The following is a 27,913-nucleotide window of genomic DNA, read 5'->3' on the forward strand; positions in this document are numbered from 1 at the left end:
AACGTAGCCAGAAACTGGGTTACTTACGTTTACAGAATGGGAAGTACACAGAAAGCGATGAAGAAACGGCAAATCATTTGCTTGAAGTACACTTCACAGGCAGCATCCAAAATCTAATCTCGGGGCCAACAGGTGCATACAGTCCTCAACCGAGAGATTGGAATCTGGCATGCAAAGTAGTATCACTGGAGCGAATGAAATGGGCATTTAACTCGTTCCACAGATATAAGTCTGCAGGTCCGGATGGCATCATTCCTGCGCTAGTAGTAGAAGGAATGGATGCCCTGGGTCGACACATTCGGAATATATATCGGGCATGCCTAGCACACGCTTATATTCCAGTTAAATGGCGGGATGTGAAGGTGTTGTTCATTCCCAAACCAGGAAAACCCACCTACTCAGACGCAAAAAGCTTTCGACCGATCAGCCTAACGTCCTTTCTGCTAAAAGGACTAGAAAGATTAGTAGATCGGTTCATAAGGGATACACACATTCCTAAATGGCCACTTCACCATTGGCAACACGCCTACCAGAAAGGCAAATCCACGGAGACAGCACTCCATGAACTTACGGCAAAAATTGAAAAGGCGATGTCCGATAAAGAATACGCTTTAGGCGCATTCATGGACATCGAAGGTGCCTTCAATTATGCCTCATTTGCGGCAATTTGTGATGCGGCAAGACAGCATGGAATCGAACCGCTGCTAATCAGTTGGATCCTTCACATGCTAGAGTGGAGAAAAATCCACATATCGGTCGGCCAGAAGTCTATTGAAGCAGGATGTCTCAGGGGCTGCCCACAGGGAGGGGTTCTCTCTCCACTGCTATGGCTCTTGGTGATGGATACCCTGCTGTGGCTCCTGGAGGACAAAAATGTCTTCGCGCAAGCATTTGCGGACGACCTAGCCGTAATAATTACCGGCAAGTTTGCGGACACAGTATGTGACCGCTTGAATGCAACTCTGCATGTAATCCACAGCTGGTGCCTCCGCAATGGACTCACGGTGAACGCTAGAAAGACTGGACTAGTTATGTTCACTAAGAACGTCAGGTGGGGCAGCTATACACTACCCACCTTAGCAGGGGCGGAAATCCAGCTGGCACAAACAGTCAAGTACTTAGGAGTACATTTCGACTCCAAGTTAACGTGGAAGCATCATATCCAGGAACAATACCAGAAATCTTGCAGATTGCTCTGGTGCTGTAGGAATGCGATAGGTAAGACCTGGGAACTTTCACCTAAACGGATATATTGGATGTATACATCCATAATAAAACCCATTTTGATGTATGCATGCATCGTCTGGTGGCCAAGACTGAACTTTGCTAACAGCAGGAAGCAGCTAACGGAGAGAGACTTGGTTGCCTAAGTATTACTGGAGCAATGAGTACTACGCCGACTGCGGCACTTGAAGCTATCCTAAATTTACCCCCAATTCACTTGGAGGTGAAACGGAAAGCGGCCAACGACGCATATAGGCTCGATACCATTGGGGCGTGGAAAGGCGGCCAATCCAACGGGCATGCGTCTATCTGGAAATTCCTTGAAAAACATCCGGTAGCCCTGATGCCGACCGATCACATGGTTTCCAGATTCGTCTTTGAAAAGACATATACTGTTGTAATCACCGAAAGAGAAGAATGGTCGATAAGTGGCCATGAGTCTTTTCAGATTACAGACCTAATAATCTTCACCGACGGGTCAGTCATGGAGGATGGATCAGGTGCAGGGGTGTTCTCGGAGAATCCGATTATAGAACTGGCCCGACTTCTCGGTAAAATGACGACCATATTCCAGGCGGAGATATATGCCATTTCATTGGCAGCAGAAGAATGTCTGCGACAGAAATGGAGAGGTCGCACCATTCGAATCTGTTCCGACAGTCGGGCGGCATTATCAGCGCTAAATGGCAATAACATATCAAGCAAGTTGGTGTGGAGTTGTCATCAGGTGCTGCTGAAACTTGGTCGACTGAACGAAACATTCCTGATGTGGGTGCCGGGGCACTCTAACATCGCCGGCAATGAGGAGGCTGACAGACTAGCTCGTCGAGGGTCTGGATCCACAATGGTGGGGCCAAAACCAGCTCTTGGAATCCGACCATCTACTGTCAAGTCTACTCTGAAGAGTGAAATTGTAAGGATTCACGCAACCGAGTGGAGAAATTTGGACTCTTGCCGGCAAGCGAAAATCCTTGTGAAGGAGCCTAGGGCCACTAGAGCGGCATTTTTGTTGTCCCTTAAGAAGTGGGACATGAAAACCCTAGTAGGGCTTTTGACGGGACACTGCCCCTTAAACTACCATATGGAAAAGATTGGGGTAGTGGTTTCGGCTGTGTGCAGCCAATGTGAGGAGGAGGAGGCTCTGCACTTTTTATGCAGCTGCCCGGCATCCTCAGATCTCAGACGAAGACACCTTGGCAAGGTTTTCTTCAATGAAGAATCTGCACACTGTCTGCCTCTTGAGAATGTTCTCAGATTCGCTGAAGCCTGCGAACACCGTAGGCGGGAAGCCATTGAATAGGCAACTTACGGGGATAGTACAATGGGCCTAATAATGGCCTGAGTGCTCGGAGCTGCGGCTTCCCCCATTTAACTAAACTAAACTAAAACTAGGTAGATATCTGAGGTATACTGATAATATGGTTTCCAGATTTGTCTCTGAGAAGCCATACCCTGTCATAGTCACAAAAAGAGAAGAAGGGTCCATAAATGGCCACAAATCTGTAGGAATAATATAAATTCTCAACCGTTACGGATGTTCGTGTTCGATTTGCTGTTGTGCGGTTATCACTTGCACGGCACTAAGCAGTAACAAGTAGACAAACATTTAAACAGATTTTCCTAGTCGTTCATATTATTGGATTCATTTTCCTTCTTTCTTAATTCATCCCATCCAGTCTGAAGGTAGTAAATTTGCTTTCGGTAATAGAAGTTCTTATCGTCCAAACTGAATCACTAACTAATCACTGAGGTTGTTCTGAATGCGGCGGTACAATCGGTGACAAGGATTACGTAATATTTCAATGCCTGAAGACTTCATAACCGATGGTTTGACTAGGTCGCATCTGGTTTTGGGGGCTAATACATCTCTAGTTGTTGGAATGGGGTTCTCTCTATGCCCTTATCCCGTGTGATCATTTCTTCAACGAATTTCTTAACTGCACAGCCGGCCAGATCCCTTATTTTAGTATCATATAGAGGCCCTTAGAACATTAAATTTTGTAATCAATAATAGGATTGCACCAAACTTTCCAAAATCGTGGGCTATATTCTGAGTTTTATTGATTGACAATTTTTAAAATTGTGTTGTTTTCTGCATACCTGGGATTTGATAATTGTGACAATTACCTTAAATTTTGCCCTAATGGGTAGAGACGTTTGCACGAAGCACGACGTTGTACGAAGCAAAATAACATTTTCCGTAGCTATCCTAAACATATTCTTACAGCACGCACAGCTTTCTTGCGGTGACAATTTTTGGAGTCATTCAATCAACTCCCCTCGAAAGTAATATTGCATCTACGTCCTTTGCTTCTTTCTTTCATTGAAGCTCACTTTCGTTACAGGAAAATAATGTGCGCCAACCCATCCTCCCCCGGTTTTCTCTCCTTCGATGGTTTTTACGCTTTTACTCTCCCACTTTCCTGGCTTTGCTTCCTCCTATCCGGATACGCTCTATGATATCTATTCCGTTCGCGCTTAGTATGTGTGTGCCGAGTTACATTACAAGGATTACTGGAACAAGCTGAAAATCTCATCGAATCCGGGGAAAACTCTTGGGGGCCTGGGTGAATAATTGCAAAAATTGCAATGACTTTGGTCCTTTATCAGCCTGGATGCAGTAGCGGAGCGTAAGTTAGGACATTTGAGGGAGACCGGGTGCTATAAGTGTAGATAAGGAGATTGTCGGGAGGAAGGATCCAGGCGACAGCGGTGATGGTTTCGGTCGGGGCTTTTGCGCACGGTTCCTAGAAGTGTTCGGTGGTTGGATCGGTAGCAGCTTCGAAAATACGCATCAGAAAAATAGGTACCTACAAATCTCGGTAGTATACTAGACGGCGAGAATATGAAACAAACAAGGATGCTATGGAAAAGCTCCAAGGGCTAGAGTCAACCATTGCTTTCCTGTCCCGTTCTTTTCGGCTCCACCGTCAGATGATTAGTTTTCGAGCAGTATTCGATGCGATAGGTATCACTGTTACGTGGTCGTATCATTAATGTCGTCCTGAAAGTCCTATCCCCTAACTGACTAAGCTGCATCAATCTTGGCTTAGTGGTGCTGTGTGTTTTGTGTTCGTTTCTGATAGAATGCGAAATATGCCTCCGAAATCCCTCGGTGAATTGTAGATGTGACATTCCTGGAGGTCCTGAGATAAGATTTACAAGGATTGCAATTACGGAGCGAAAGCGCAGTGTCGCGTTTATCAATTTGACGGGATTTGTTAGTGTGGAGAAGGACGTGAATTGATTTGAGATTGGTTGTTGGTTTACCTTAAAAAGTTACATTGAGTGGCAATTTTTCTGCAGTAAAGTTACAAGGAGTCCAGTTGTAGATACAGTGAAGAATTTTCGTTGAAGGTGTGATAGTTTTTATGAGATTTGCAAGGAGGACGTGGATGAAGTTTGTGGATTATGCTGGTGTACTATGAGAAGTAGGCGGCTGATGCTGAATACATAGCAACCCCTAAACTAAGGTATGTTGAACGTACGTCTGTTTGACACATCTGGCTTACAAAACACCGAGACAAAAGCCATCCATTTTATCAAAATTCCCCGTGTATCTCCTCATGAAGTTAGCTTCCTATCAAGTTAAATTTTTGGTAGTTTTCCACTTGAAATGTACAATACAGGGCACCAAAGCATCAACAATATGTACTACATTTTCTCGCCATTCATTCTAGAAGAGGATGCTCTTGATATCTGAAGAGTACTACGGAGAATATGAGAACAACAATACATTGGACGAGGCAGCAAACAAAACTTTTGTCGGTTTTGATTGTGCAAATTTCCATACAGTAGTGTGTAGTGCCTCTCGAAAGTCCTGACAGCTTTCTGGCTATAGGAGTCTGTCAGCTTTTGGCAAACACCCCCACTATGCCGCTGGGTTGTGTTCGAGCGCGCTTGACTGCATTACAAAGTTGATTTGATTTTGACTGTTAGTGAATAAATTTTCGGGGAATGTCTTGCATATTCTTGAGTTATTGCGGAAAAGGGTTCTCGTGGAAGTCTGATGATTTCAGCAATGTCTTGGAGTGGTGCAAATTGAATTGCTAGGCTCCCCTAAAGTCTATCAAAGCAAACAACGCGCAGGGTGATTTCATTCTGTATTCAACACTTGCAATTCCAATTTCTGTATTGCTTGTCCTTTTCCTTCTCTCTTTCTATTTCCACCTCCTGCGCCCCTTCATCAGCGATAATACAGAAGCTCAGACAGACACGTTTTCCTTCGCTCCTGATTTCCTATAATTGCCTTATTTTATAAGACATTTCACAAAATTCCTGCTCATATCACAGTCTCGGTATCTCTCCTTCGAGCTCCTTCCAACCATATGATTTAAATTTAATTTAAAAATAAGACCGTCAATGGATGTAGGCTCAGGTATACCTTTGTGTACAGTTATAGGCGCACATGTAGGCAGTGCATCGGGCTGTGGGTTTTGCCATTTGAGTCACTTGTGTGTTCAAGAAAATGTGATTCCCTTTTTACGTAATGGGATGTAATGTAATGTTGTTATAGGTTCAGTTCGCGTAATTATCCTTAACACACAAGCAGGTCTGTACATATGAGCCGAAAGCGCGTTTTGAACAGAAAGGAGTTGATATATATGTTAGATTTGTGTACAGATTGTGGGCTAGCACTTCACGAGGGTTGCGTCCACGTATGGGTAGGGAGGTAGGTGTCAGTGGCCGCTCTGAGGAGCCCAATTAGCGCTTTGGTGCGTCGTTTTGATGCCACAAACTCCTAAGACCGTGACTGTTGTTATAGGAACAGGGAAGCAGAGTCCAGCCGGCTCGGATCTTCAGAGCTAGCCGGTAGCATTCACGAAGGAAAACAGCTCTCCGACCCTGTAGCTAGAAATCTCACTGAGGTCCCCAAAGAATGGTTTACCCAGTGTCCGCAGCCTGACTCGAGTCAGAGCTGGGCAATCGCAGAGAAAGTGCATGAGGGTTTCCCTTCCTTCTCCGCAGCTTCGGCAATGCGAGTTGTAGGGTAAGCCGAGCCTAGCGGCATGGTCCCCTATGGGCCAGTGCCCCGTGCAGACCGCCGTAATCTTGAATGCATTTGCACGCGTCTGGCACAGGAGCTCTCGTGATCGGGCTATGTTATAAGCGGGCCAAATTCTCCTTGATTTGGCACAGCTTGTAAGCCTTCGCCATCTCAGACCCGCGGCTGTTAGGTAGTGCGAATAGACTCGGCCCCCGACAGCCGGCAGCGGAACACCGACGGTATTCGCCGCCGAGGGACTGCCAAGAGCAGAGCCTTGCCTGGCAAATCCGTCAGCCCGCTCATTCCCCTCTATGTTCCTATGCCCGGGAACCCAGAGGAGAAAGACCTTGAGCGTGCCGCCCAAATGGTTGAGCGCGTCTCTGCACTGCCCCGCCAGCCGGGAAGATGTCGTCGTTGAGTACAAGGCCTTGATAGCCGCTTGGCTGTCGGTCAGAATGGCTATGTTACGCTTGGGGCTCGAATCACGCTCCAGCCATCGACAGACTTCCAATATCGCCAGTACTTCCGCCTGGAATACACTGGTGAAACCTGGGAGACCATACGACTTGGATACACCATGTGTATTCGAGAAAACCCCCGCGCCGATTCCATAGGCCATCTTTGCTCCCTTCGTAAAGAATACCGTGTCATAGTCTTGCAATACGCCGCCGGTCTTTCACTTTGCCCTGGTTGGAAGGTCCAAAGCAAAGTTTCTCGTGAAGTTCAGCTTGCGTGTGACATAGTCCGTGGGGGATGCCAAGATTTCTCTAGGATGTTGCTGTGGCCGTAGGACTTCGCTGCCCAGCATCCGGACCCACATCTGACGACACTGCACGCTGCAACATATTTGATGTGGAGGTCTAGGGCGAGGAGATGCAGGAGTACATTGAGAGCATCTGCAGGGCAGGACTGCAGAGCCCCCGTAGCACCTGCACACGCGGTTCTTTGAATCCTATTAAGCTTCGTTCTATTGTATTTCTTCTTCAAAGTCTGCCACCATACAATAGAGCCGTACGTCTGGATCGGACGCAGTACAGCGGTATACATCCAGAGAACCATCCTCGGCCGGAGACCCCATTTCTTTGCAAAGGTTCTCTTACAGGCATAGAAGGCTATACAGGCCTTCTTAACCCTCAGTTCTATGTTCAACCTCCAATTTAGCTTAGGATCCAGGATTACACCCAGATACTTTACATTAGAGGAAAGAACCGATCTTTGTTCATTCAGCCGTGGTAGATGGAATTCAGGTATCCTTCTCTTGGTGGTGAATAGCATCAGTTGCGTTTTGGTTGGGTTTATGCTGAGTCCGAATCTTGCGGCCCACAGGCACACCTTTCGCAACTCTCCTTCCATGATGTCGCTCATAATGGACAGAAACATCCCTGATACTAATATCACCAAGTCGTCGGCCACCAACTTCACCCCGCTGCTGTCCAATGTACGTAAAATTTTGTCAATTACTATTAACCAGAGCACCGGTGAGATGGCACCACCCTGGGGCGTGCCTCTGTTCACAGCTCTGGTCAAGTGGTTGCCTCCCAGATCGGACTGGATTATCCTGGTACTCAGCATGGATATAATCCAATGTGTGAGATACCCCTCCAATCCAATACCGGTCCAGGCTTCCTTGATGGCGTTGGTACTGACGTTGTTGAAAGCTCCTTCTATAACCAAGAAGGCAGCATGGGTATACTGCTTGCACTGCAGCGACCGCTCAACCGTGCCAATTACCTCGTGGATGGCGGTGTCTGTGGATTTTCCTTTGAGGTAGGCATGCTGGGGCTTAGAGAAAAGCGTTCTCTCCATAATCGTCCTTAAGTGAATGTCCAGGACACGTTCTAGGGTGTTCAGCACGATAGAGGTCAGGCTGATTGGCCGAAAGTCCTTCGCGGACTCATGACCGCGCCTGCCCGTTTTCGGTATGAAAACCACCCGTGCGCGCCTCCAGGACTGCGGTACGTATCCTAAACTGATGCAGCTCCGGTAAATCTCAACAAGCCACGGCACAACCCTTTCCTGCTGCTTCTGTAGCATGAGTGGCATTATGCCATCTGGGCTTGGAGATTTGTATGCGGAGAAGCTGTTTATAGCCCAGCCGATCCTATCCCTGGTAATTACCGATTTGATAGTCTCGCACAGCTGGGGTTGCCGCAAACCCTCCAAGCGGGGTTCTGACTCACAGTTCTCCTCGCTGGAGGGAAAGTGCGTTTGCACCAGCAGCTCCAAGGTTTCGCTAGAAGATTCCGTCCAGGAGCCTTCCGACTTTTTAAGGAAGGATGGACTCTTATGTTCCTTGGACAGAATCGTACTGAGCCTCGCGGATTCACTAGTGCTTTCAATGTTCTGACAATAGTCTAGCCAAGACCGCCTCTTGGCGGTCCTGATGGCCGACTTGTACTTCTTTAGGCAGTCCTTGTATGGCTGCCAGTATTTTTGCCTGTAGCAGATGTTGAAGATTTCTCTGGTCAGCTTCCTGAGACTAGAGAGATCTTCGTTCCACCACGGTGGCAGGGTCTTTTTGCTGTATTTAGCAGGGCACGCGACTTTGAAGGCGGTATCAAAAGCCTTCTCCAGAGCCCCGACCTTTGACCAATTTGTGCACCGGAGAGTTTGTTCTTAATTACCTGACCAAACTTTCTCCAGTCGATCCTCCTGGGGTCTCTAAAGGGCTTGGAGACCTCTGCGGCGAGATCTAGACTGAAGAGTATCCAACTGTGGTCAGAGAAGGATCTCTAGTCAGACACTCTCCAGTCTTCCACTCTAAGAATCCCGTTGTCGGTTATTAGGGTGATATCAAGGACCTCCTCCCAACCGTCACAGTTCTCCGAGCAGAGGAAATGAAAGGTTGGTGTACTGGCCCTGTTACACACCGATAGATTCGAAGTAATAATAAAATCAAAGAATGACTCACCTCTTTCGTTGATTTCGGAGCTGCCCTAAAGCGTATGCCTTGCATTTGGGTCGCAGCCTATCAGCAGGTTGGCTTTCTTTGCTGTTATGGTGTTCGTCAGATGTTGTAGTTCTTCTGGAGGAGCTGATCGGTCGTGAGCCATGTACGCCGAGGAAATATACACGTTCTCTGCCCCCACCTGCTCCAGCTTGACCACAACTAGGTCACTGGAACTCAGGTCCGGGCACAGGAAAGTGTGCCGACTCTTCCTCGCAAGAATACATGCTCTAGGTTTAGCCTGGCCGAATTATGCAACTTTAACCTGAAGCATAATTTCGGGTCATTTCCAAATTAGGTAGAAATAATTGGTTGATAAAATCTACTTTTGGCATTCTATTAATATATATAGTTATGTTAACTTTGGATGAGGATGAACTTTCAAAGACTGGCTGAATGGCAGTTCAAAAACAACACAAATATGATAAAGATCGACGAAAACGATTCGAACGTTTTTTGATAAAATAAAATCAAATTTTTCCTTTCTCAAAAGATTTATTCATGATAACTATCTTTGATCTTTTTACCTTTTCGCATCTTTCAGGCTAAAGGCGGATTCCGTGTGGAAAAAAATCTAAGCCAGTTGAGGTAATCCATTAAGAGACCTATTTTTCGTGATCTTCATAAGAATGAAATTGCTGGGCAGCCAAGATGCTGCTAATTTATCTAAATAGCAATCTAGAGGAGCAATGCCTGGTACCTATGGTGGATGGAATACAATCTCCCATTTCACCCTATTTCCAACGATTTGGATGTCCACTAATTATGTCATATATATGGTTGCCATGCCTAAAAGCCATCGCTCCAAGGTTTGCCGAGATGCCTGCACTCCTCTTTTACTGTTCTGCGCGAAGTGCTCTTGGGGCGGGTCGCTCGTCGGTCACCTTTAGAGAGTGAGTTCCAATGCAGGGCGTAGCTAGCAATGCAATTGTCTGCCCTCCTTAATGTGTGACCTATCCACTGCCACTTCCGCCTTCCGAGAATTATGTACGTGTGCCAGCCCTGGGCGTTAACCAAGTTCTTCGTTTTTAATAGTATGAGGCCTGCGTTATAGTCTCCTATCTTTATTGTACTCGTTTAAAAAGTGCGATTTGATGTTATTAACTCTTTGGGTTTGTTGCCATCATATATGGCAGTTATCTTGCCTTCATCGATGTGCAACCCAAGATCTCGCGCCGCTTGCTCGATCTGGATGAAGTTAGACTGTACATCTTGGGTTGTTTTCCCTATAACGTCAATATCGTCAGCGTAGGCCAGTAGTTGGGTGTACTTGAAGAGGATGGTGCCTGCTTCACGTCAACTGTTCCAGGGCCAGGTTAAAAAGGGTGCATGATATGGCATCTCCTTGCTTCTGACCGTTGTTGATATCGAATGGTCTTGAAAGTGGTCCTGCCACTTTTATCTGGCCTCGCACATTAGTCAACGATCAGTCTAGTCAATGTTATCAATTTCGTTGGGATACCGAATTCTCTCATGGCCATGTGCAGTTTTACCCTAGCTATCCTACCACATCTTATCATAACTGATGGCCATATTCCAACAGTTTTTCCATCGTTTGCCGCAGAGAGAAGATATGACCTGTTGCTGATTTGCCTGAAGAAGAAGACTCTTTGGAATGGTCCAATGATGTTCTGGGCGTATGAGGCTATCCTAGCAAGATATCGAAGAATATCTTAAATAGATGCTACTCAGCAAGCTGATGCCTCTATAATTGCTGTACTGCCTGACATCCCCCTTTTTATGTATGGGACAGATAATACCTCGTTGCCAATCGTTAGGCATTTATTCGTTGTCCCACAACTTGAGCATAAATTGATGAATGATGTAATTGGTCGCTCGTCCATCGGCTCCTGGCGACTTATGATTTTTAAGTCGATGAATTGCACGGACTGTTTCTTTCATACTTGGTGGTGGCAGTATTTGCTCTTCGTCTTCAGTAGGCAGGACTTTCAACTCACCGATATTTTGGTTGTTGAACAGTTCGTCAAAGAACTCAACCCATCGCTTCAATATGCCAATTCTGTCGGAAATCAGATTTCCATCTTTGCCTCGGCAGGGTGAGCATCGAGGTGTATAAGGCTTCATCTTGCTGGATTTGCTGGTAAAACTTTGGCGCCTGGCGTGGTTGCTTCCTGTAAGTTTCGAGTTCACAGAAAGCCTGGGAGAACCAACCATCCCAGGCTTTCTTTTTCTGTCTGTGAAGTCGCTTCTCCATTCGGAAGAGTTCGTGATAGTCCTTTCTACGTGCCTTTGAGAGTGCAGCATTGCTCCGTATGCGAAATCCTTTCGTTCTATTTTAAGCTTACATCTATCGTCACATCGGCCGTTTAGAATTTTTTTCTGACTGGGGCCAAGTATGTTTGTGATCGCATCAATCATAACGCTCTTTAGGTAGTTGTGAAGACCATTTATTGATGATTCATCTCCAGGACATCTGTTAGTGGCAGTTATTGCTGTTAGGTGTTGTGGAGGGCTTTGTTGTGGATGCTTCTGTATTCGCTAAACTATGGAAGTCGACGTATCACCTGAATATGGGCTCCCATCTTGACTCTCTGTCAGTCTTATATTGGGACAGGGTATCAGCAGCTGTACAGGGAGTATGAAAAAATGGGCTAATCGATATTCATCTTTCATTGCTGGGTTCGTCGATGTGTTGTCAATCCAGCCGGAGGTTCCTTTCGTGGCTTTTTAACTTCGATTTTCCATGTAGAATTGCCAGCCCTACCCAACCCCCAACCTGGAGGACCAGTTGGTACAATTTGTCCTCTTTTTATGTGTGGGAGATTCGCCTTTACCCTTCTCCGTCCGCAGTCTTCCCTAAGAAAGAACTCCCAGGGATCACCATGTGGAGCTTGAGATAGGATTTGGTAGTAGAGCTGTTGGTGTTGGTTTCATTGTGGGTACCAATCCACGTTTCGTCCTGGGACCTATACTACCTTTTGACCACCCAATTCTCATATAACAACACAGAAATATCATTAGCACAGAAGAATTTCAATTTGATCTTCTTCTTTTTCTTCAGCCTTTGTCCCGATGGTGTTGAGATAACTGCATTTGTAGATTTTATACAAGGTAGCGAGAGCAGATCTAGCGCTGCTAACGCAGCGAGAGACATACAATTCTGTGCCTGCGTCGTCAGAGAATACACATCCTACATCTACACAGACCAACGCCTGCGATGTTCTATCTATTAAGGCCGATAAGGAGACTATGATAACCCGTTAGATGGAAAGTTTGGTTTTGTTGGTATTTATTTTCAATTCAACTCTACTCGTCTCTCTTCCCAAATTCAGAACGATTTGGTCAAGGTCCATGACCCGGTAAGAGAGCAGGCCGGTGTGATCAGCGTGGTCGAAGTATTTGAAGAATAATGCCATCGTTCATTGAACACCTCCACGTGCTCCGGAGACAAGGTATCATGAAGAACGTCATCGATAACAAGAAGATATAATATCGGTGAAAAAATGCAACCTTGGACGTCTTATTCTTCCCAGATTTCACCTCGATGCAGTATGTGACGATTTGCCCCACCATAATGTCGCACTGATAATCGCTATTAGTTTCTTCGAAATACCCTTCTGCATAGAGCATGCCAGATACACTTCATATTGACGTTGTTGAAAGACTTCTCGAAATCGATGAAGAGCAGGTGAAGCAAAGGTCTAAACTTCGTACAATGTTCCAAAATTATCCATAGGGTGGTGATGTAGTCAATGCAAGAGTATCCAAAGCGGACGGAAACCAGCCTGCTCTCTGTCGATCAAGCTTTCGAGATGTTCTTTGTTATGTTTCAAGATTATTTTACCTATTGTCTTTGCGACGGCAGGGAGCACGCAGATACCCCTCCATTTGTCACATTCAAAGCGGGTGTCTTTCTTTGGAATCTAAGTGATCATACTCTTCCTTCACTTTCTAGGAGAGGTCCCGGATTCCCAAAATTTCCGGGCTAGGGGAAACGTTTGAGCCCAAGGGCTTTTCCCCGTTTGAAAGCATTGATGGCGAAGGTGATTTCTTATCTATTTGGAAGAAGAGTCCGTGTTCATATGTTACGATGACTAATCATTTTATCTACAAGAGTAGGAACTTTACCGGACGTGATACGGTCCGTTAAGAAACGTGGTTAAGTGTTCCTTCAGTTGCTAGATCAGGTGTTGACCGTTTACATCCTTCACATTTGCGACCACATGCAAGTTCTTCCGTGATGCGATAGATATTTCTGAGATCGTTACTTTCAACTTCTTGGGATTTCGCGTGGTATCGAAGTTTGAGCACTGCCATCACTTCTAGCGGTTAATAGAGCCTTCAACCCTTTCCGTTCCGTTCACAAATCCGCTTCCAGGATCCCGTAGTCAGCAAGAGATTACAACACCCCTTCGGAACGTAGCCAATGACCTGCATACCACCCGAGAAAAGAACATTTTTGATAGCGTGGTCATTAATATTCTCAAGCGGGTTACTTTGTGTATCTTGAAACCAAACTGACGTTATGGCAGGCTCTGTACTCAAAAAAATGTACCACCAGTAACGAGGCGGTAGAAGCCAGCCATTATCGTTACGGCTGTCAAGATCATGCTTCCCTCACCCACCCATCACGATAACATTGTCACCTCTAGGAAGCCTCTATGTGCGTAATTGCTCGTAGAAAGCATCCCTCTTCACTATATCGGAAGCATTCGTTGGCTCAAAGCATTGTAGAATTTTGATACTCATTAAAGTCGATCGGAATCTTGGAGTCAAGAGTCTGTCAAAAATCGGCCCCCAGGTCAAGAAAGCAAACCTTTCGGTAGCCGTCATAAGCGACCCGAGACTGGATTGCACTTGCACACATCCCAGAAACCAATTATAGTCCGTTTTGGATAGCGACAGGTCTAGGCGAGGTTAAGTCTTATTCGAGGCATAAACATTTCGGTAGCAGTAAAGTTTCAAAGTCTAAAGGCTGCTAGCGCTCTTTTTTGTCACCTCTTAAGACAAGCAGGGAATACTTTGAATGCATTCCTAAGACCTAACTCACAAGGCGGTACTTCACGAAACAGGTGTTAGACTTGACATCGGTTGCAAAGAGGGGTCAAAAAGTTCAAATTTTAAGTGAGGTAGGAGGAGTTGAAAAAAGATGAAGATGCCGCTGTGTATTTAGAATCTAGTTCGCAAAATATATTTTATACTGATATCTGTTCAAATATAGTTAATAATGGTACTTTACTATATTTTCGAATTTTAGGGAAAGACCCTGCTCATTTTTTTTTTATAAAGTATTGGAGAGGGATAAGTGATAGGTGTGGAAGGAATCGTACTATTATTAACAAAGTTGCAATAGGTCAAAGTTACTGATTTTATGCGAAGTTGTCTTATCTACGTTAAGATTAGTCTGACATATTAAATTTTATTATTAATTCGTTCCATTTTCATAAGCAATTAATCACCCAAAATTGTTAAAGTTTTCGGTTGTTAGGCTTTCCTTTTATAATTCAAATAATAGATTTCTACGGTTCACTTTCTACAGGACTGCAAACCCCTTTATTTAAAATTACTACTGAAGTGGATCTACGTAGATATATTTGTATACATTGGAAATAGACCTAAATTGGTATACACAGGATATGCTATGTCTGCACGTAACAATCAACAACGAATATACACTTAGGCTATCGGAAACTATGGAATATCTTGTCATGAAGGAAGAAGGACGTATTCATTTCCATGAAAGGCTTAGGTAGTGAAACTAGCAATGTTTTCCCATTTAAGTGAAATACTTCCAAAGAAATGATTAGTGATTTGAAGTGCTCTGAGCTTCTACAATTTGAATATATTGCGTTAAAGCCTAATATATATGAGTAAACTGGGGCTTTTATCTCCGAGTTATGGAAACTTTTTACTTTTCAAATGAAACAATCTTTTGGTATTTCCCATTAAGGAGCATTCATGCACCTAGTACATTAAGGACCATGTTATTTCAACAATACAAAAGGCTGTTTGTGGTCCATTAAGTGGGATTCGGTATGAGTAAGGCAGGACCATGAAAAGTAGGACGATATTCTGATTTAAAGGACTACAAAAGTGTAACGCCTAAGTAAGTCTTCCTGAAATTAGTACAATGGCAACGTTAATGATGAATGACCCCCTGTATATCACAGCATAACTGGTAGGAGTAGTCCTCCTGACTGCTTTCCTCCATGTGGAGCTAATTTATGTCATGTCGAAGATAACTTCTAAACCAGTTGCTGATCGCGATATAGTCAATCTAATTAGATGTTCGTTGCCGATCAGTCGAAATCCAACTACTAACGAGCATGTAACTGGGTTTGTCTTCACTACACCGAAGTTCCTTAACGTTACCGGCTAATACGCTAAGAGAATGCATTTCGCAGTATTCGAAAGCAACAGTTCGACACCACATTCACGTTGGAAACTATTATACTTGGCTTTCCAGACCCAAAAGTACAGTGCTGTGAGGGGGGAATATTGCTCTCCAGACTCCTCCATCGTACTTTGTTAGACTCAGAATGTGCGGCTAATATAGCTGGAGGCCAAGTCGAGCTAGAAAATGTGAGCTCTGGGAGCTTCGGCGACGCTATCGTCAATTTTAAAGGTTTTGTGTAAAATAAAGCCTTATTAAAATCGGTTTACTGTCTGTCCGGTTTTTTTTGTTTAAGGAGGTGGAAATCTTCCAACGACTGTGGTCTGGACACGCTAGAGTGTGCGGTTTTTCCCCACTGATACCATCCTCGACTCCTCGGAGAGGAGGGGGGGGGCAGTACGGATCCCTGTTGGACACCTGCGGAGACAACTTATTTTTTGGGCCCATCATCGATGTCATGCCTCGTAAGTAGCTATCGACAATAGCTGCGAGATAGGTGGGGGGATCACCAATCGTGGCCAGAGATTTTCGTATAAGGTTCCAATTGGTTGAATTAAGTGCATTCCCTTTGGGCTTCACCCGCTTTCATAATGCAGGAAAGATCCCCCCGGTCATGCATGCTTTGAAGAGCTCCGCGGACATAGTTTTCTTTGGTATGGCGGCCAGACCTGGGGCTTTGCTGTCGCTGAGGAAATAACCCCTGGATGATCTATTTAACAAGATGGTAGAACACGTGACTTGCGGAGATGGACGGCCTCTGATTCGTCCGATCACAATTTTATAATGGTAACCCCATGGGTTTATGTCTGCCTCCGAACAGAGTTCCTTAAAATATTCCCTCTTGCTCTGCTGGAAGGCGAGCTTGAGGTTTTTGTGGGCTTTCTTATATGCATGCTCCATTTGCCCTTAATCGATTCTACATACCTGTTGCCCCCTAAGTCGTTCGTTTGGCTTGGTTGCAAAGCGATCGAAGGCCAGCCAGTTCACTATTCCACCAGTAATTCGGTCTACTGTTGGGAAACGACCACCTCCTAGGCATTGATGCATCACATGCTTTAGCAATGGATTGTGTGGCATGGAGAGCTCTATCTATGGAGGTGTCCGCATTACTAGATTGATCTAGCCGCACATCTATGAATGTTTGTTCTTCCATTGCTTTTGCCAACCATCCTGGCGATTCTTGTCGATTTTGGCTTCCGACATGCGGGTCTCCCGCCCTGTCGCTTAGCCCCTAATTCAAAGGTGATTGCGTACGTGAAGTCCTCGCTAACTTGCGAGGACATATTACGTGCTATCGATAGGTATTTACAGCACCTTCGTTGGGCAGAACCATGTCTAATTGGGCAAATACTTCTAATAAGCACCACCCCTTCAGTCAGTCAGGCTATCACCTTTGGACTTCGTTCTCTTGGGTCGAGAGCAAGATTGTTTCGCAGGTCTTCAAATTCAGACATACGAATATACCGCCATAGTGTATTGTACGGTTTGGCAGCCGCATGCCCATACTGCCCCTCCACCAGTCAAATCTGTGATCCATTCTATACGGTTTACTTGTGATGGCAATCCCCCTCGCGGATTCGTAAGTGGATTGTGTAAGCAAATCCTGTGCGCCCCTGCAGTGATTAAGGTTTATTTGCATTAACCTCATTTTTTCATTGAAGTTAAAGACTTCCTAAATTTCGGGTATTTGTCCCTACGGACAATATGCTGATTATTCTGTCCTTCCTTTCCTCTGCATGCATTTGGGGTCTTTATTGCACTCTTTGGCAATATTTATTTATTTATTTAATGAAGACAATACACAGAAAGCAAATTTCTTATTACATATTGTCCTCAGAGGAAGGAGCAAGTAAATGGCATATTTTGCGCTTAAAGCTAGAGAGGGACGTAGAGTCAAAGGAACCAAGCTGTAGGGCATTGTAGGACCGGATCGGAGAGTGAAAGTAAATCTCGAGCTTGGCGAAGGGTACATCAAAAATGTCCGCATTACGTGTGTTATGAGACGAGGCGATACGGAGAGTAATATCCGAGTTGGCGGAGCAGTCCATCAGACCATTGCAGAGTTTGAAAAGAGTACACATATCAAGGAAGATACGGCATTGCTGTAGGGAGGGGAGATTGAGGGTGCGGAGTCGTGACGGATAATCAACCCGTGGAAGGTTCTTTTTGTAAAAGAGGGTCCGGGTGAATTTGCGTTGTACAGCTTCAAGAGCGCGGCCGTCACGGATGCGGTAGGGGGACCAGACTACACAGCAATATTCAAGGATGTTTTTGACAAGGGAATTGAAGAGTGTTAAGGAGGGCTGGATTAAGGTAAAGTCGGACGAGGAACGTAGGATAAAACCTGACATTTTGGAAGCTCTATTGATGATGTCAACGAAGTGGGAATTGAAACGAAGTTTATCGTCGAATATTACACCCAGGTCTTTGAAGGAGGTCAGTAGTGAAAGGGGTTGACCACTGAGAGAATAGGAAAAGGATGATGGGGAGAGTTTCAGGGAATAGCGCATCCAGTGACATTTGTTGACATTCAGTGTTCGCTTGTTGACCGAACACCAACGGGCTAAATTATCAAGGTTGGATTGTAAGAGAGCGCAGTCCAATGGAGACGAAACAGAGGCAAACAATTTAAGGTCGTCTGCGTAAAGCAAATACGGACAGGTGAGGATGGAGGCGAGGTCATTGATAAGAAACAGGAAGAGTAGGGGGCCAAGTGTAGAGGAAGGAGAGAAGGAACGAGATGAGTGACCATGAAAAGAAACTTTGCAGGAACGGTATGAGAGATAGGAGGAAAGCCAGGAGATGACTGAGGGAGGGAAATCTAGCGAAGAAAGTTTAGAGAGGAGAATGTTATGGTCAACGGTGTCAAAGGCTTTGGAGAAATCATTATAAACAGCATGTACCTCCTGTCGTGAATTCAAGCGTTTAGCAACAAAATTGGTAAAGACCAGAAGATTTGAAGCCGTTGATCTATGTTTCACGAAACCATGCTGCTCTTTGACAATGAGGTGACCGAAGTGCGCGGTCAACCAGTCGTTGACGTATCTTTCTAGGATTTTGGAGCAAGAGGAGAGAAGGGAAATGGGGCGGTAGTTCACAGTAAGGGAAGGGTCACCGCTCTTGAGGATAGGAATGATAAGGGCCTTTTTCCAGAGACGGGGAAAGTAGCATTCGTCTAGACTTTTGTTGTAGATTATACACAGGGGGGAGGGAAATGTGTTTTCTACAGTTAAGGAGGAAGAGATTAGGAAGCCCATCGGGGCCAGGTCCGACATTGGGATCAAGGTTACCAATGAGGAACTCAACCAAGAAAGGCGTAAGGAGAGGAATGGCTAGTGATTCGGAGGAGTCTGTGGTTATGAAAGGTGTAGAGGGTGAAGGGCTCGAGGGAGAAAACACTGAAGAGAAGTAGGTGCAGAGAAGGTCGCAGGATTGTTGTGGGGAGTTGGCAGTGGAGTCAGCGAAGCTGATAGAAGAAGGGACAGATTGAGTTGGATTACGAGAGTTGCGAGCGTGAGACAAAAGGGTTTTAAGTTACCGCGAGCAAGGGCGGCTTCGACGCTAAATAGGTACCTTTTACGCGCTTTTCTGACCATTGACTTCACAGTAGATCGTATAGCTTTAAAGTGAGCAAGGTCGGCGTCTTTTCTTCCCAGACCTTCGATATAGACAGACCGATCGATGCTGTCAGTACATGCCCTTGCGAACTGTTCCGACAGGTGAATTCTCTTAGACGGCCACAAATTTCAGCGGTGCTATCAGTTACAATGTGGCCGTTTGTGTGCCGCCATAAGCTTTCCTTACGCCTACGATGGATTCTTGTTAGAATTGTTGTTTCAAGGTAGTGCAGATCTGTTCTCTGGATGTAACCTCATCGAGATCCTTGCACTGTATATAAATCTCATGTTTTTGAGAACATACCGCGACGTTCTCTCTAAACGAGTTTATAACGTCGTTACGAAAGTCGTCAATTTTTCCCATGCTTGATTTTTCCAGCTGAAACCTAAGTTTCCCTTTCTGGCTCCTCCGAATTTTCCAGACATATCCGGGTAGATCGCTTATGTAGGGATCAGCTTTCACTTTTCTGATCGCATACGATCAATTACTTCCTCTGGAGATTACAATTGACTCTTTGGTTTCTTGTTCCTTTTTTTATTTATGACCTTAGTCCATCCATCGTTTTTATTTTCTTGGGTTTCGTTTCGCAGACATTCCCACTTTGGGTACATGTTTTTCCTCTTCTGAACATTTAGTTCTGATTGTTGGGCTGGTCAACGTAGCCTTTTTTCTTTTTGACGCCCATTGATTCCCTAAAGTTTCCCCCTGCAACCCCTCACTCTCTGTGCACTCTTTTGCATGACCGGTGGTGGATGACTTTGCCCTTTGGTGGCGCATGGGTCGCCCGTGACACTGTTGGGACAACAATTTTCGGTTTCTCCTTAGGTCTGCTTTCTTCTTCCTGCAACCTATTATAAAACACCTTGATAGCTCTCACAATGTTCTTAATGGCTCGGTGCACGTTGTGCTTGTCCTTGATGAAACCTGACCCGGAAGAACTGCCTTTTATACACTTTAGAGTTAAAATGGTTGAGCTGTCTGCAACCATTTTAGCTCTAAAGTGTATGAAAGGCAGTTCTTCCGGGTCAGGGTTCTGGTCAGGGAGAGCCTTGGCCGGGTTACTCGTTTTACAGACTCCATCGTCTTTATCTTTTGCTGAGCTTTCATGAGATAAAAGAACAAAAGAAAGTTTCTCTCTGCCGGTTGTCTTGCAGCAAAACGAATCACCCATTCTTTAAAACAACACAATTCACACATAAACAAGTCGGGAAATTGGAAGCTGAACGCTTCAGGTATGAAAGGTTTTGTGTATTTCTTTTATAAAAACATGTGAGTGGACATTTTGGCTTCGAAAAAGTATTAACTGAGACCTTTCATTTGATACCCCATATGACCATATTTGGTGAAAAATGTATTTCCCCTTTTACATGTATGGAGACGCCTCCTTAAATTCCACATAGAATCATGTAACTCACTATATGCGTGGGCGTTCACAGTTCTTACCTTTCCACCAAATTTGGTGTCAATCCCTATAACCGTTTCCAAGAAAAATGTGTGTGACAGAGAGGCAGACAGTAAACAGGTTTTGTTTTACTTAAAACCTCAAAAAACGGATGCCACAAATTAAAAAAAAACTTAGTTTCGGTCATCGTTTCCTAAGAACTCCCAATCAATTATCTTGATTTTTCAGCAGTGATCAGGAATGACCTTTTTGATCGATTCTTAGAGCTGACTGGGTTACTGTTTGGAATGGTAAAAAGTTCAGAAATTGTATAAGTTATCTAGCCTTCGTTTATATATCGCTATGATGGCTTCAAAACCAAGAAGACTGCTAAAGGCGTGGACTATTTAACATTGATAGAGCTTATAATTTTCCTGCTTGTCGAAGGTATTCCGAACTGTTAAGTTGTTGCACATGAAATGGCCGATTTGGCGATCAAGCGAAATTAGTTGCGATTTTGCTGTATCAAACCAGCACCAGTTGGCGCTGTTGGTGTCGGATAATGAAGTATAAATACTCCTAGATTTAATCAAGGAGTCATTTCAGTTTTGACCATCGTTGTGATAACAGTGGATAGAAAGGGAAAAAATTGGGAAAAGAACCAAGAATGTATACTTTTTCTGTATGAGTTTAAACTCGGTCATGAAGCAGGGGAGGCGACCAAGAACATTAACAGCTCATTTGTAGCTGATACGGTAAGCGAACGAACTACACGGCGGTAGTTGGAAAAATTCCGGTCAGGTGACGTATACCTTCAAATTAAGCCACGTGGATATCCAGGACCATCGATTGACAATGACTGGCTGCGTTTGCTAGTCGAATCCGACGCACGTCAGTCTGTGAGAGACATTGCAGAGAAACTTGCAACAACTTGGAAAGGTGGAAAAGCTCAACAAATGGGTTCCGCATGCCCTTACGGAGCAGAACATGGCGCTTCGAATGGAAATTTGCAGTTCTTTACTCTCCCGCAACAGAAGCGATCCCTTTTTGCACAGAATAGTGACATATCATGAAAAGTGGATATTACACGATAATCGTCGCCAATCAGCAGAATGGCTAGATGCTGATGAGCCACCGAAGCATATGCCAAAACCGAGCCTCCATCCGAAGAAGGTAATGGTGACTGTTTGATGGTCTGCAGCTGGAGTTATCCACGATTCTTTTTTGACACCCTGGGGAAACGATAAATGCACAGAAATACTGTGCCCAGCTCGAGGAAAACTTGAGTATTCAACGGTCGAGATTGGTCAACAGAGATGCTGTGATACTGCTTGAAGACAATGCACGACCTAATGTATTCAGAACAACGAGACTCTGCCTCAACCAAAATATTCACCTGACCTTTCGCCAACCCACTACCACTTTTTTAAGCATTTGGATGAATTTTTTGGTGGAAAAACAATTTAGGAACGAAGAGGCTGTCAAAATTGCCATCGACGAATTTATCAACACCTAACAGTTGGACTGGCATACATGCTCTTCAATCTCGCTGGGAGAAGTGTTTTGAATCGACTGGCACCTATTTTGATTAAATAAATTAATTTTCGTAAGCTTTCCAGTTGTTTCAAATTTTAGTACCAAAACGGCCATTTCATTTGCAATAACCTAATACATATAAACACTTTTACTACGTCTCGTATTATTATTATTCTGTTAAGGGAAGTTTAGTTTAGTTTTGTTAAATGGGGGGAGCCGCAGCTCCGAGCACTCAGGCCATTATTAGGCCCATTGTACTATCCCCGTAAGTTGCCTATTCAATGGCTTCCCGCCTACGGTGTTCGCAGGCTTTAGCGAATCTGAGAACATTCTCAAGAGGCAGAGAGTGTGAAGATTCTTCATTGAAGAAAACCTTGCCAAGGTGTCTTCGTCTGAGATCTGAGGATGCCGGGCAGCTGCATAAAAAGTGCAGGGCTGTCTCCTCCTCCTCCGCACATTGGCTGCACACAGCCGAAACCACTACCCCAATCTTTTCCATATGGTAGTTTAAGGGGCAGTGTTCCGTCAAAAGTTCTACTAGGGTTTTCATGTCCCACTTCTTAAGGGACAACAAAAATGCCGCTCTAGTGGCCCTAGGCTCCTTCACAAGGATTTTCGCTTGCCGGCAAGAGTCCAAATTTCTCCACTCGGTTGCGTTAATCCTTGCAGTTAAGGGAAAGTCGCACCGTGTCCTTGAAGAACTATTGTGCCCCTTTTACTGGTTACAGAGTACCTGTTGATCATAGTATCTCAAGCAGGCCTGTAACCGTTAGGAACTTTAGTATGTTCCCCACTTCCAGATGTTTCAGCTTTGCATCTGGTATTAAGTGTTCTCCCAGATGTATCGACCTACTTTGCACAAGTGCCGGACACTGTCCCAGGACGTGCATAGAGGTTTCGTCCTCCTCCTCACAGAACCTGCAGGCAATGTCCGTAGACATCCCTAGCTTCCCTAGGTAGTAGTTCAGCTAACAATGACCAGTGAGAATTCCCACTATGATTCGGAGGTTCTTTTTGGTGAGGTTTAAGGAATCCTTTGTACGCATGGGTTCGTATCCCCCAATAAGCACTCTGGATTGCTCCATCCCTGGTTACGTCTCGTAAGTCCATGCGGAAGTTTCCGTCAATAATGACTTCATATCAGCAATTTATAGCGCATATTCAATTAAATTTTCACACATTACATAATCTGAGATTCCGATCATGGAGATTCTCTACGCATTTCACATGCTTCCCAAAGGATGACATTTTCTTAATACACTTTCAATGTACATACAAACATATTCACCGTATATGTATGTACATCCCTCAACAATAATGGCAAGTTAATGCTTGCGGTCGCGGCGGTGATATGTCATTACAATGATATTGCATTAAATTTGATGTGGGATGGTATTTGGGGGCTGATAGCTTGAATGGCACAAGGAATATAAAGTAAAATCAAGAAGGACACATCGATAGAAAATGCGTTGATAACGCCAAATAGCTGTTGTAATGGGGGTAGTTTATTCAATTCTAGATAAAGATATTAGCATATCTGAACAGCAATATGAGCCATTCCGGATGGGGCTGACATCAATTTTAAAATATGTTCAGGAATTGAAGAGGGGAACCAGGAATTTATTTTTGCTTGAAAAAGTCCTCACGCTATTATACAGGATGCGGCAGCATAACTTCCTTTTTTCAAATCTCAATAAAAACTATTGTATGCATCGGAAAATATTTATTTATTTTTTATAATGTAGGTACATGTCTAAAGTTTTTATTTACATTGTTTTGAAGATCAAATCTGTTAGGTGACGTCCCCTATTCTCCATACATTGCGTAAACCGATTTCTGGCGTTTGTCATGACCCTTGTTAGCATAGCAGGTGTTATGTTGGCAATTTCTTCTTGGATGTTGGTCTTCAAATCTTGTAGGGTTCTTGGAGGGGGGATGAGCTTCATCGCTAAAAAAAACAATAGCACCCTCGGGAACGACATCAAGAAGAAGCTCATACGCGTTCATCCGAGAATTGAAGTCGCGTTCTGAAAGTTCCTGCACTATCGCATGGAAAAGGGATGAAAATGAAGATCATCACGAAGAATTCTTCTCACAGAACGATCGGATAGTCCAAGGGCAGATGCGTGTTTGCGCGTATAACGCCGTGACGATCGCAACATTGACGCTCTCACTGCTTCAATGTTCTCAGGTGATCTAACGGGCCGAGGGACTCCGGTTCTTCTTTTTGTCGCACTTGTAGTTTGTCTGAATGTAGTGATCCATGTAACAATTGATTTGCGGTCTGGGACGGGAGCCAACGAGGTTAAATTAAAGCGATTCCGAAATGCACGCTGTGTTGCAATAACCGAACATCCGCTTGAAAAGTAAACCTCAACGGCAACGGCACGCTCCTCACTATTCCAAAGCATGATGGCGACTGTGACCGTGTCGGGACAAAACTTGACAGTATCCCCTCTTGAACGAGACCACTAGCGCTCCGCTATGACATCAACTAACTGAGTGGCGCGCATTTTAAAAAGGACGTTATGGTGCCGCACCATGTATTTGAGTTGGGCGAGAACTCCAAAAATCAGATTTTCTAGTTCAATGAGCGATTGAATTAGGTCTTCGTCTCGCTTTCAATCTCTCTTGTTTTGTTGTTATTTTAGATAAAGCACAAAATCAATTTTTATTTATTTATCATGTGATATCGTTTCGTGAGTAACAACCATGATTTCCTCGTAACTTGTTTGCTGATTCTCATTTGGGACCATACAAGGTTTGAGATTTATTCAGATTACGTAGGAACTTCTATCTCATTAATATGTATTTTGCCGACTTGTATGCTACAGCGCAATCGTTTCCGGAGTAAGATTGCCAATAACTTGACAACACGAACGTTATTAGATTTAATACTACTGACCTTGGTGGACGCGAAAACGGGAGTGGTCTTAATAACGAAACGCAGGAAAAATAACACTGTAAAAGTGGAGGTCGGTGGACATACGGTCGTATCAAAGCCGGCTATCAAATACCTGGGGATAATAATTGACACCAAATTGAGTTTTAGGGAACACCTAGAGTATGCATGCCAAAAGGCAGCCAGTGCCACCACGGCACTTGCAAAAATGTTGCCAAATATTGGTGGGCCGAAACATTGCCGGAGGTTGGTGCTAGCCGGAGTGGTGCGCTCCATCCTGCTCTACTCGTCGCCTGTGTGGGCAGAGGCGCTTGCAAACTCTCAGAGACGGAAGCAGGTGAACTCGGTTTACCGGCGGATGGCTTTGAGGGTTTGCAGTGCTTTTAGAACCACATCAGATGAGGCAGTATTGGTGGTGGCAGGCATGATCCCGGTTGACATTCTGGCCAAAGAAATGAGTGTCCTGTACAATGCAAGACATATGGAGGGGCATGCACAGCGTATAAATGCGGCAACTTCAGAGTCGCTTGATCTCTGGCAACGCAGATGGGACGAGTCTGCGAAAGGTCGGTGGATGCACAGGCTCATTCCCAACATTAGGGTGCGGTTTGAGCGAAAACATGGGGAGACCAACTACCACATTACCCAGTTCCTCACGGGGCACGGTGGTTGCTACAGGCAGTATCTGCACCGCTTTGGGTTGGATGATTCTCCGAACTGTCCCAGATGCGATGGCAAACCGGAGGATCCAGAGCATGTGATGTTTCACTGCCCACGATTTGCGATGGAGAGAAGGAGCTTAAACCAGGTGCTGGGCAGGAGCGGGACCCGGAAAGATTGGTTACTGAGATGCTGGAGTCCGAGGAGAAGTGGCTTGCGGTTGGCTCTGCAATCATCCAAATGCAGAAGGAGTTGCTGAAGGAACAAAGAAGGAGGAAAGCTGGAAATAGGAGAAGGATGAGTGCCTAAGAGCAAACCTACCCCGCGAAGTAATACCTCAATGGTGATCCCGCGGGGCTGAGGCTGGAGAGACCGGGGTTGGTTTTAAGTGGGTGTGAATCCCACATGCGCCCGCTGTAGTTTCGCCATTCGGGCGGCGGAGCTGCGGCGGACGTGTCTTTCTAAGATTTTCCACCTCCGTGTACGCACAAAAAAAAAAAGATTTAATACTAGGAAGGAAACTCAAATGATTATCGTATTTAGTTTACTCCTTGCTACATAGTTTACTCCTTGCTACATACCTTATTATTTGCTATGAGCACTAGAAAATTGTAATGTACCTGCTAAGGATTTCTTGTTGCAAATATGCCGTATAAACGGGCTGTCCTTTTCAAGGTTCATTTGTACAACTCGTGATGGAATTCCGATTGTGTGGATTTAATCATTTTCATCAGAATCGGCTAGTTCGATTGAGCAGATTCACGTAAATAGTTTGCGACGTGGTGTTATGTGGTTTTGAGAGTGTGACTGAAGTTTCATACTCAACCATCCAAGTGGTACTGAATGGTTGATTGCGACATTCCTGTCAACGGGCCAGAAATTTCCAATAAAATTATAAATTCCGATAAATATTATGCAGGGCTGTTCTCGGGGAATCCGATTAAACTGGCCCGACCCCTCGGGAAAACGATGAGCATATGCCAAGATATATGCCATTTCATTGGCAACAGGAGAATGTCAGTGACAAAAATGGCGGAGTCATACCATTCGTATCTGTTCCGAGATTCGGGGAGCTTTATCAGCACTAAACAGCAACGACAAATCAGCAAGTTGGTGTGGAGTTGTCATCAGGTGCTGCTGAAATTTGCCGACTGAACGAAACATTGTTGAGGTACTCAAACATGGCTGCTAATGAGGAGGCTGATAGACTGGCTCGTCGAGGGTCTGGATCCACAATGGTGGGCCAGAACCAGCTTTTGGTATCCGGTCATCCAGTGCAAGGATTCACGCAGCCGAGTGGAGCAGGCGAAAATCTTTGTGAAGGAACCTGGGGTCACCAGAGCCGCTTTTTTGTTGTCCCTTAAGAAGTGGAACATGATCACCTTAGTAGGGCTTTTAACGGCACACTGCTCCTTAAACTATCATATGAAGAAGATTGGGGCGGTGGTTTCGGATATGTGCAGCCAATGTGAGGAGGAGGAGGAGACGGCCCTGCACTTTATATGCAGCTGCCGGGCCTACTCAGATTTCAGGCGAAGACGCCTTGGTAAGGTTTTCTTCAATGAAGAATCTGCACACTCTTTGCCTCTGGAGAATGTTCTCAGATTCGCTAAAGTCTGCGAATGCCGTAGGCGGGAAACCATTGAATAGGCGATTTACGGGGATAGTACAACGGTAATAACGATGGCCTGAGCGCTCGGAGCGGTGGCTCTCCCCAATAAACTAAACTAAATGTTAAATATCATATCTTCAGAACTGTTGATCGGAATTGTTATCTTTTTGAAGGTTTTGTTGAAAATAAACAACGCATTAATCTATATTGGATCAGGGACTTGAAGTAAACAATAATATAGAGCATAATATTCGAGTTGGTTGTCCCGCCAGCTGAAGAAGACGAGCAAATACTGCCACCAGTAACTATGGAAAAAATCATCCATGCAATCCATCGGCTTGAGATTCATAACTCGCCAGGAGCCAATGAAATTAAAGCGGAACTGGTTAAATACTGAGGCGACCAACTACACCAAGGTGTGGGATACCGAATCAAAGCCTGATAACTGACAAAGAGGCGTTATCTGTACCATATATTAAAAGGGGGACATCACGCAGTACAGCAATGATAGAGGTATTACGTTGCTGAGTACTTGACTATAAGATATTCTCCGCTATCTTGCCTGGCCCGAATATCTCCATAGGCCCAAAACATCATCCGCCCATACCAAAGAGGTTTCACTTCAGACAAATCAGCAACAGATCAGATTTTCTTTTTGCAGCAAACGATGGAAACATTGTGGCAATCAGTT

At 44.8% G+C, this 27,913-nt stretch overlaps 1 protein-coding gene across 4 annotated transcripts in view; it reads left to right on the top strand.

Annotated features, from left to right (window-relative positions):
* Positions 1–3,709: 3,709 nt before the first annotated feature.
* The window catches only part of LOC119660427 (lachesin), a 54,908-nt gene continuing 30,704 nt past the window's right edge, over positions 3,710–27,913 (top strand). Inside the window, exons 1-2 of one of the 4 annotated variants that reach the window (XM_038068976.1) lie at positions 4,058–4,697; positions 9,703–9,746. The gene's annotated coding sequence lies outside the window, so the exon portion shown is untranslated. Of the gene's footprint in view, positions 4,031–4,056; positions 4,698–9,702; positions 9,747–27,913 lie in introns of those variants that run through there. The other 3 variants (XM_038068977.1, XM_038068978.1, XM_038068975.1) reach the window with 3 other exon arrangements.

The sequence above is a fragment of the Hermetia illucens genome, chromosome 6, assembly GCF_905115235.1.
Source record: "Hermetia illucens chromosome 6, iHerIll2.2.curated.20191125, whole genome shotgun sequence".
Taxonomy (NCBI): Eukaryota; Metazoa; Arthropoda; class Insecta; order Diptera; family Stratiomyidae; genus Hermetia; species Hermetia illucens.